At 42.9% G+C, this 10,401-nt stretch overlaps 1 long non-coding RNA gene across 1 annotated transcript in view; it reads left to right on the top strand.

The window, feature by feature from the left end:
- Nucleotides 1-2,504: 2,504 nt before the first annotated feature.
- Nucleotides 2,505-10,401, top strand: part of LOC120397355 — a 74,052-nt gene continuing 66,155 nt past the window's right edge. The window contains exon 1 of the long non-coding RNA XR_005593743.1: nt 2,505-2,647. This is a non-coding gene — a long non-coding RNA (uncharacterized LOC120397355). The remainder of the gene's footprint in view (nt 2,648-10,401) is intronic.

Below are 10,401 nucleotides of genomic sequence, written 5' to 3'. Positions count from 1 at the left end.
TTGCACCAGTGTAAGTGACTGGGATAAAGTGCACCTGTGCAGCATTTCTTCATTAGGGGTTCACACCAGTTGTAACTACATCAATACTGCTAATCAAGATAAGTCTGCAATGACCAAGATGCTGACTCTCCACTGCCTTGCTTCTTCTGCAGTCATTTACATGTATACAAAGCAAGTGCAAAATGCTGCCACCGGTGTGTGCCAGTGGAGAGTTGATTGGATAGCCTTTCATACTCACTTTGCACAGGTGTAAGTGATCACACAAGGCACATAGTAGCAGAGAACTGGGTCCAAAGCCTCTACCTCCATGGTCACAGTGTAGATGGGGAACTGGCATGATTGCTGCTGAGCCCTGGCTGGGAGGAGTCAGGGTTTGGCTTCCTTCCTAGATATTTCAGAGTGGGGCACTCCTAGTGTCAGTCACTGCTTCCTTGCATCACTGCATCTGCTTCTTAGGCTGTGATTAAACCTGTGAGACTGAATCACAGTGCTACAATTTGTTTAGCAAAAAGGTGTGTGAAAAACAGTTATTTTCAGGAGTTTGTCATTTTGCACAAGCCTTAAAATAACCAGATCCAGAGCTAGAATGTATGAACCTATTTTGCAAAGCTCAAACCTCTGTTCTATTCAGACAACAAACCCAAACATTTAAGGCTCATATTGGTTTGGACAAATTACCTCTTCTTTCCTGGTAAACCAACAGACCCTCTGTCTTCTCTTCTCCCATCCTCATACCCAGAGACCAGTAAACAATAATAGATGAACTGGACCACACTCATAGCAAATACCTTTGGGCTCCCACCTGCTGCACTGACCTTTTCTCATATTCATAGGCACAGAAAGCTGGCAGAGATGAAGCGGTTTCATAAGACTGTTACAGAGAAGCAGGTAAAATTAGATCTCCAATTTCTTTTTTGTTTTGATCTAAGCCATTCTCCATAACACTTGCAAAAGCAGCTTATTACCATGCAGTGCTATTTTTCACCTTAAGTGCGGTGAATAAGGATGGTGACAAGCCCCCACATTTCAGTGAAGGAGAAAATAGCAATTTTAGTCAAGCTCTCCTCCTCATGCTGTGGCTGCAGCACACATGTTGAGAAAGCCCTTTTGCAAGTGCATCATTCCAGTTGTGCGCCTGATGCATAATCAGCCCCCACCTCCCTGTGTCTTTATGCAGTGTCTTTCACCCCCAGTCACAAGTGTCCAGTGAAGTGAGTGGCTTGATGCTCTGTTTAGCAATGGGGTCAACCCAAAGTTTCACTTCGTCACACGTCAGTAAGGTCAGACCAGCAGGAAGACGCAGTAGCAACTCTGTAGCTATGTTCTGCAAAATGTTTGTCAGAATGTGTCCATCTCAACACAATATTTTTTAATAAAGAAAAAAACCACCAGAATGGAGAGCTCTGTAAAAAGCTGAACTGGAACATTTTGACCTTTTCAAAACGGATCATTGCAATTTTCTGTTTCTAAACGACTTTTGGTTTGTTTGTTATAATATAAATATTTTAAAAATTGAAATCAGAACAAAATCTTCCAATTTTATCAAAATTAAATGTTTTTAGTGATATGATTTTTTAAATTGAATTTCATGGGAATTTGGACACATTTTGTTTTGTTCCATTTGCAACAGAAAAATTGTGGCATTTCCCATGAAACAGAAAATCCAGTTCCCATACAGCTCTTACTTTTCCCATTTTACAGTCGGGGAAGGTTCAGTCAAGGTTTCCCAACTTTGGAGCACTGTAACAGAGCCAGAAACAGAACCTGTATCTCCTGGCTCCCATGCATGTGCTTTAACTACTAAACAAGAAAGCATTTAGAAACAGATTGACACATTTCTGCAAAATGGTTTGGTTTGACAAAAAGAGCATTTTCCAACAGAAAAATGCTCCACCAGAAAAATTTTGACCAGCACTAATAACAATAATAATAAAATAAAATAATAATAATAATAGGCACAAATATAACTCTTCAGTGCTTCTAAACTGAACTTGAACAAGTTAAATGCTTTATATGTGCTCTAGCAAGGCCAGGCATCTCTCATGCAACCCCTCATGGCCTACGGTCACAGTCCAGGCAGCTGGCCTCAGTTTCCCCTCTTAACTTGAGTTCAGTAAACTCAGAAAACACTTTTCCCCATCCCTTTGTGAGTTATACCTTATTAAATTAACTGACATTCAAAACAAAGTTTTCAAGTCTATCCAAAAAGTACAATCCAAAACAAGGTTTAACTGCCACCTCCCAGGTCTTCCTGCTTTCACAGGTTACTCCCAAGCCTATCCCGGCTAGAACCTGCTCACTCCTAACAGTCTTTAATCACAACAGCATAGCAATTTTAACTTTATTCATCTTCCCTTCAGTGTAGCCTACAGCTGCTCTTCATAGGGCAATCACTCTAATCTCTCCCAGCTGTGGCTCATTCTGTACTCAGGGGTGGTTAGCCCCAGCCCTCCAGCCCTTAAGAGGTGAGCCACCCTGTTACCAGTGCCACGTGTGATCTGGTTTTACAGATAGGAGAATGGACTCAGCTGTTCAATCACTTGCCTAGGGCCACAGTGAGTCAGTGACAGAGCCAGGCTGGGAACCAGGATCTCTTATGTACCTGTTGTGTGCTCACCACTAGAACATGCTGTGCCACTAGGACATAGTAAGTACAGTGTTCTGCATATATCTCAGAGGGATACTATGAGGCTTAGGTCAGTAGGGTTTCTCTGTGCGTGTGTTTCTATATATATATATAGAGAGAGAGAGAGTGTGTGTTTTGAGGTCTTCTCCTGAAGGAGGATAGGCGAATAGTTTGGGGTTTTTTGTCACTGGTTTTCAATTTCTCTTTTTCCCCCTATTCCCCCTCCCCTCCACCCCCCCTTGTTTTGATATAGAAGATTAATTTTTGAAAAATCCAGTTTTTGACCCTGAAAATAGACATCATGCAGCTTTTAAACAAGCTGAACATTTTGTGGTGGAAGAAGGTAGTGCACAATAACTGAGCTGGGGCAGCTTTTGTATTTGGGAGCAGCGCAAGCCAAATTCCAGGGGACATTACTCCACCGTACTTCCCTGCAGGGGGAGTTAGGGCTGTAACAATCTATGCCTCAGCCCCATGAACTGTGGCCCATTATGCCGTGATCTGAGTCTCCCCTCCAGTCTGTGCTGTGGCTTCATTTATTATTTCACAGACTGGTTCTCTGCATAGTGTGCGTTTAGAGAACCAGGCCCAGCTGCACAATGGTTATTTATGCTCCTAACTCCCAGTGAAAGTGCTCATGGAAGGTTCTGGATCAACAGCTCTGGGCCTGCAGTCCTCTATTTACCCACAGCACAGAAAGAAGCAGAGAAAACCTGCCCCCTGGGAAGCTGTTTCATAAGATTGTTGCCACAAATACACAAGAGTGTGGGGAGAGGGTAGGATAACAATATGATAATTAGAATGCTGCCTCTCCATACAGACCTTTACTCCACATGAACCACTGCTGTGCAGGCAGTGACAGGAATGTCTAATCTCCAGTTATGGTACTGCTTTCATCAGGACAGGCTGTTGTATACCTCCAGGGATGTAAATAGCACAAGGGATGGGAAGACTAATGGAAAGGAAAGAAACAATTCTTGTGGCTTGCAGGTCTTCTGTTCTAAAATTGAGATGAAATGGTGCAAACGCTAAATGTAAGAGGCCTTTGCTTGCTTACCGTACTTCAGGCTAGCTGCATGCTCAGGACTTAGTGACACCGACAACAGTAATAGACACCAGTGAATACCTTCCATTATTCATTTGATAGCCTGGTTTAATTCCATAGGCTAGGGTTTAAACACTCCACACCTGGAGAATTTTGGATCCAGATGCAAACACTGTGGCACCAGCCCATGGGACTGCATGTGTGATCCCACACTCCCTTATATATACACAGAATTCATCTGGGTATTATAGGTCAGATTTTCAGAAGGACTGAGGCCTGGCCGCCCCTTGATTTACCCCTATAAATGGCTAGTTAAAGACACTAGGACTCAGATTTTCACCCACAGATAAATTTCAGGCTGTTTTGAAAATATGGCCCTGTATAATCTAGTTAGTTTAGGTCTGATTCATAGATGTACACACTCCTTTGCAATCTTTCATATCCCCAACTGATTTATATGATTGAGATGATTTGTGTACAGGGGGAAACTGCAGCAAAATCTCAGATTCTAAATCTGGAGAAAAAAGCAAGAGAATCTTATGATTCCTTAAAGTTGTGGGACTGGACATTGATTGATTTACATTGGTGTAACACCATTCTCTTCAACAGTTGCTTCTGATTCTCATAGGTGTGGGATAAAAATCAGGCATATCAATAATACCTTTGCAGTTATATTGCTGCACTTTTGGTTTCTAGCTGATTGGGAGCACTTCAAATGTTATGGAAGAAACATAGTGGGTCAAATTCATCCCTGATCTAAATCCATTGCACTCAAAATGTTCCTACACCTGGGAAATAGTTAGCCCACCATGCTTTTCTTAGCCATGTTATGAAAATACACGTCCACTGAAAACAAATTCATGTTCTGACTGGAAATAGATTTCCCCAAGGAAACATGCAAGCAGTGGATGAACAAATTGTTTTAGTGGTTTACATAAGTCAAGGGTGACCCACAGAGGCCGTGTGCTATTAATAAATGCTATGTTGGTACAAGTGAACCCTGTACAAGCAGATGGTATATTTATTAGTGTTATTGCAACTACCAGCTGCTAGGTGTTGAGAATTCCATGGGTGTTGCCTCACAGGTCAATAGAGTGTTGCTCACCCAAAATCCTTCTCTAATGAGAAATGCTGTCAGTTTGCCTCATAAGTGAAGAATTCAGTCTCTCTCTTTGGACTCCAAGATGTGCTAGACTGGGGGCAATCAGTTATTTTTTGTCAAAGGCCAAATGTTTTGGTCAAGGTATAGTTAAGGTCCAGACTCCAGAGAAAATAATAGAGAAATAAAATACTAGTAACAATATAATAAAAGATTTTGTGGTCCGGATTTGGCCCATGGTCCACCTGTTGACTACCCCATCAGGGCACCCCTTTGCTGTTTGTTTCTTTTTGTAGGTTTCCTTTCTTGTACATTGTGTCCTTTACCAATAGGCTTGAAGGGGTCCCTGGGTCACAAACCTCTTGTCCAATTCATATTAAATGTAGGCAAAAAAATTCTACCGTGACCCTAAGAGTAAGCTACCAGTTGTGAGGCAGATGAGATTTTAAGGTATTTTGTGGCTCTTAGAGAGAAGCCAAAATCAGGCTTATAATGGAAACTCAGTTGCAAACGTAACTATGGAGTGACAGCTGTCAGCCCATGATAAAAACAAAAGCAAAGTCCTTTTACAGTGTGAGGTTACAGCACACCACTACAATGTAAATTTTGTTCACCTCTACAATATTTTAATCATTTTAGCAACTTTTAAATTTTTCCTTCAGCATCTATTTTTAAAGGCATTCCTTTTAGTGCAAATAGAAGCCAGTCCGTTTTATAAAGGTGCTTGTGGCATTTCAAAAGAGTGGGTTGTTTTTAGCAATCAAACTTTTAGTACACTGTAAAATGTTAACATATGGAGTTAGCTATTATAAACATTTCATCATTCTAAACCTAATTTAAGGGACTGCAGTCATGTAGCCAAAGGAAAGAAAAAAATAAGTTGGAGTTTGGCTGATAGTTTAAGGGGAAGGAGTCTTCAATCTTGAGAGGAAAGAAAAATATTTATGGTGGTGTTTTAAAAAAAAAAGTTTTCTAAACAGAGAAAATGTGACCTACAAGTTTGTTTAAACATGTTTCTCCGCAGGTCCACATAAACAGGATGCACTTTCAAGCCCTCATATTTGTTTGTGATGGCACGCGTACAAGGAATTAGCACAAATGCACTCATAAATAGAACTTTATTACTCTTGTGAAGTCTTTGTCTTGTTTCAGATTTTCTCGTCAAGTATCAGGAAATGCAGAGAAGGGCAACTGAATGAGTCGGGGGGTGAATAATAGGATCCAAATGGACCCAACCCAAAACCCAAGATCTGAACTTTTGGGGACATTTGGGTTCAGATCCAGAATCAAACTTTGCACACTGGGTCCATCTCTACTCCTAGGTGACTGGTTTCAATCTGTTCTAGGTTGCTAATGACTAAAAGTTACCACCCTCCAATGGCTGTTTGGTGGCCTGTGTCGAATCAATTTCAAAGGCCTGGTCTACACTATGCGTTTAAACCAAATTTAGCAGCGTTAAACCGATTTAACCCTGCACCCATCCACACAACGAGGCCCTTTATATCGATATAAAGGGCTCTTTAAACTGATTTCTGTACTCTGACGAGAGGAGTAGTGCTGAAATCGGTATTGCCATGTCGGATTAGGGTTAGCGTGGCTGCAAATTGACGGTATTGGCCTCCGGGTGGTATCCCACAGTGCACCATTGTGACCGCTCTGGAAAGCAATCTGAACTCAGATGCACTGGCCAGGTAGACAGGAAAAGCCCCACGAACTTTTGAATTTAATTTCCTGTTTGCCCAGCGTGGAGCTCTGATCAGCACGGGTGGCGATGCAGTCCCAAATCCAAAAAGAGCTCCAGCATGGACCGTATGGGAGATACTGGATCTGATCGCTGTATGGGGAGACAAATCTGTTGTATCAGAGCTCCGTTACAGAAGACGAAATGACAAAGCATTTGAAAAAATCTCCAGGCTATAATACAGATTCCACAGCACAGTGCTGTGTGACAAGCGTAACAGAAAGCCAAAGAATCAAATGGACACTCATGGAGGAAGGGAGGGGGTACTGAGGACTCCAGCTATCCCACAGTCCCCGCAGTCTCCGAAAAGCATTTGCATTCTTGGCTGAGCTCCCAATGCCTGAAGGATCAAAAACATTTTCCTGGGTGTTTCAGGGTATATGTCGTCAATTTACACCCTCCTCCCCCAAAAGAAAAGGGAAAAAAATCGTTTCTCGCCTTTTTTCCATGTCACCCTATGTCTACTGCATGCTGCTGGTAGACGGGGTGCTGCAGCGCTGAACACCAGCATCCCCTTCCTGGTGGCAGATGGTGCAATATGACTGATATCCGTCTTCATCATCAGCCCGTGAGTGCTCCTGGCTGGCCTCGGTGAGGTCGGCCGGGGGCGCCTGGGTAAAAATGAGTGACTCCCGGTCATTCCCGGTAGATGGTACAAAACAGCTGGTAACCGTCCTCATCATAGCAACTGGAGGCTGAGCTCCATCAGCCCCCCCTTTCATGTCTAAAGAAAAGATTCTGTACTGCCTGGACTATCATAGCAGCGGGAGGCTGCGCTCCTTTCCCCCGCCCCCTTTAATGTCCTGCCTGGACTATCATAGCAGCTGGAGGCTTCCTCCCCCTCATTTTATCCCGGGGTGTCATTCCAATTTTAGTCCATGCGCCCCCGGCTGACCTCAGCGAGGCCAGCCAGGAGCACCCATGACAGCAGTAGATGGTACAAAATGACTGATAACTGTCATCTCATCGCCAATTTACAATGGCAGACGGTGCAATAGGGATGGTAACCGTCTCTGCTACCTTGCAAAGGCAAATGAATGCTGCTGTGTAGCACTGCAGTACCGCGTCTGTCAGCAGCATCCAGTACACATACAGTGACAAGGCAAAACGGGCTCCATGGTTGCCATGCTATGGCGTCTGCCAGGGCAATCCAGGTGAAGAGGGGTGCGAAATGATTGCCGTTGTTTTCACGGAGGAAGGATTGAGTGACAACATTTACCCAGAATCACCCGCGACACTGTTTTTGCACTGGGATCTCAACCCAGAATTCCAATGGGCGGGGGAGACTGTGGGAACTATGGGATAGCTACCCACAGTGCAACACTCCGGAAATCAACGCTAGCCTTGGTACATGGACGCACATCGCCGAATTAATGTGCTTAGTGTGGCCGCGTGCACTTGACTTTATACAATCTGTTTTACAAAACCGGTTTATGTAAAATCATAATAATCCCGTAGTGTAGACATATCCCTAGATGCCTGCATCACAGAAACTACCATTACACTTAGTAGTAATGGATGAATAAGATATTTGGCTTTGGATACTGCTTATATGTGGAGTAACTTAACGTTAAGTTGCTACTAAAGGTTTGTGTGTTTGTTTACATTAACTTTAAAAAAAATTGAAGAATTTCTGGAATAAATATTGATCCTGTAAAACCCTCAGGGCAGAAATCATGCCCGCTCTATGTTCTATGCAACATCTAGCACACTGACAGCGTCCAAAAATAATTGACACACAAACTCCAGCTAACCTGCGTGTTCTCTGGCACTTCCCTTTGCACTCTCATGCTGAACAGTCCTCCCTTAAACATAATCCTTCTAGAAAATAAACATGCAGAGTTTACTGGCAGTCTCCGGTATGACATTATTCCTATTAAAAAAACAGTTCACGTGACATGGTCATCTTCCTTTTTAAATGATTTTTACTTGCTATGTTTGGTTCTAAGTATAAACATTTCCCTTATCTATCTATCTCAGTTATTTATACTGCCAGCCAGCCCCAGAATATCTGAGTACCTTCCACATACAATCAATGACAATAGCCAAGTCCCTAGAGGACTTAATGGTGTCTCTGACACTAACAATCAGCTTACACTTGTATCTATTTAGACCCTGAACCAGCAAAGTGCTTAAGCATATACTTGCCTTTATGGATAGCCATTGTCCCCCTGAAGTCAACAGGACTACATATGTGCTTGGAGTTAACCAGCTGCTTAAGTGTTTTACTAAAAAAGGGATGGATTTATGCACACACTTAATGGACTGAGGCCTCAATTAGTACCTGAATTATATCTACAACAACAAAATTCTTCTTGTGCCCCACTGATTTCATGTATAGAAAAAGAGGCGGCTCTTCCAGATACAACCTCCTCAAACTTCCTTGCTCAGTATCCCATAAAGATGTGTGCCTGGTGGGAATTTAAACACTCAAATGACTATATTTGTCTCCTGTGACATCATCTAAATAATCCTAAACTCCTATATAGGTGAGGGTTTGGACAGGCATCTATAGCTCAGTTGTCTGTTCTTTACGCACAGAAACAAAACAAAAACCTCCGAAAGGCTCTTTCTGGGTTTAAGCAGCAGTCATTTGTCAAGTATCCCAATGGCTCAAAAATATTTCCCCAAAAAACATGAGCGTTTGGGCCAAGGATTAAACTAAATGCTTAGAAAATTACGTTAAAAAAGAAAGACAGTAAATTTGGCTCAGCAAATACAAATAAGTGGGTTTTTTTGTTTGTTTGTTTTTGGCAACCCAATCCTGTATGGGAAGATGAAGCCTGAGACATGCATTAAAAATACTGCACACACATACGCGCGCACACGCACACAAAATAGTAGAGTTGATTTCTAAAGCAGCGTAAAACATTCTAGAGGCTATATCAGAGTCATTCTGGCAATTCCCCAGAATGCCTTTGGTTTCCTGTTGAGTTGAGGGGATCTAGTATGAGAGTTGATGGGCAAAAGAGGGGGAGAAATGGAAAAGAGTCCTTACTGGAGGGGATCTTGTTTGAAAGGTCTATTGTGGGCAGCTCAGTAACAGCCGGGGTCCGTGATTCCCACCTGCAGATAGTTGTGGACAGTGAACACAAAACAGGTGTGAACAGTCAAAGCCCATTCAGTTACAAATCCAAATGACAAGTCAGACATTTTTCTGTGGTATTCACCCAACTCTAAAACTAAACAGCCAAACACATTTAAAAAGATCAAAAGGGACCTAGCCAGAAGGGAAATGAATATAGCATTTGCCCCGATGGACAGAGGTGAAGTCCAGGCTGTAGCTGGTAGCCTCCAATCAATTGTCATTCACGTCCAGCAGTGCACATTTTAGCTCTTGGTGTAACGCAGCAAAGAGGCATGGAGATGGGGGAGCCTTGCCCAGGTGATGCTACAGAGCTTTCGCTGGCAGAATGATTGACCCTTGATCCCTTTTCTAAATGGATATTGATAGTTGTAGTGTGCGCTCTCAGGCTTGGCCTGCATTGCTCCCAGCAATAAAACTCCTGCTCCAAAACGCTGGTATTTCTTAACGTTTGGACACTTTTTAAAATTATTTTTTACTTTTTGTCCTAAGGCATTAAATTGCATCAGCAATTTCTGCCAGGGCTAGGGAGAATTCATGCTGTTCTGTCCTGGGTCGAGCTTTTGCTGTGAGGTTGAGGCAGGCTAGTCAGAATTGTTCAGATGCTCCAAGTAGCAAGGCAGGTCAACAAGCTCATTTGGACTTAGCTGAAAGCTTTTTGCTGAATCCGCAGGTGCTAGTCACGAAAGTGGAGGAGGCGGCAGCAGCATACGGGAACATTGCACATAGGGCTGTACTTACTGCTTAGAAACCAAACACCAGAGGCACTAAGCCAGAGTCACAGGGTATCTGGGATTAGGGGACA

This window comes from Mauremys reevesii, linkage group 2 (genome assembly GCF_016161935.1).
Source record: "Mauremys reevesii isolate NIE-2019 linkage group 2, ASM1616193v1, whole genome shotgun sequence".
Lineage (NCBI taxonomy): Eukaryota > Metazoa > Chordata > Testudines > Geoemydidae > Mauremys > Mauremys reevesii.
Note: the sequence above shows the minus strand (reverse complement) of the source record. Positions and strands in the feature narration are given on the sequence as shown.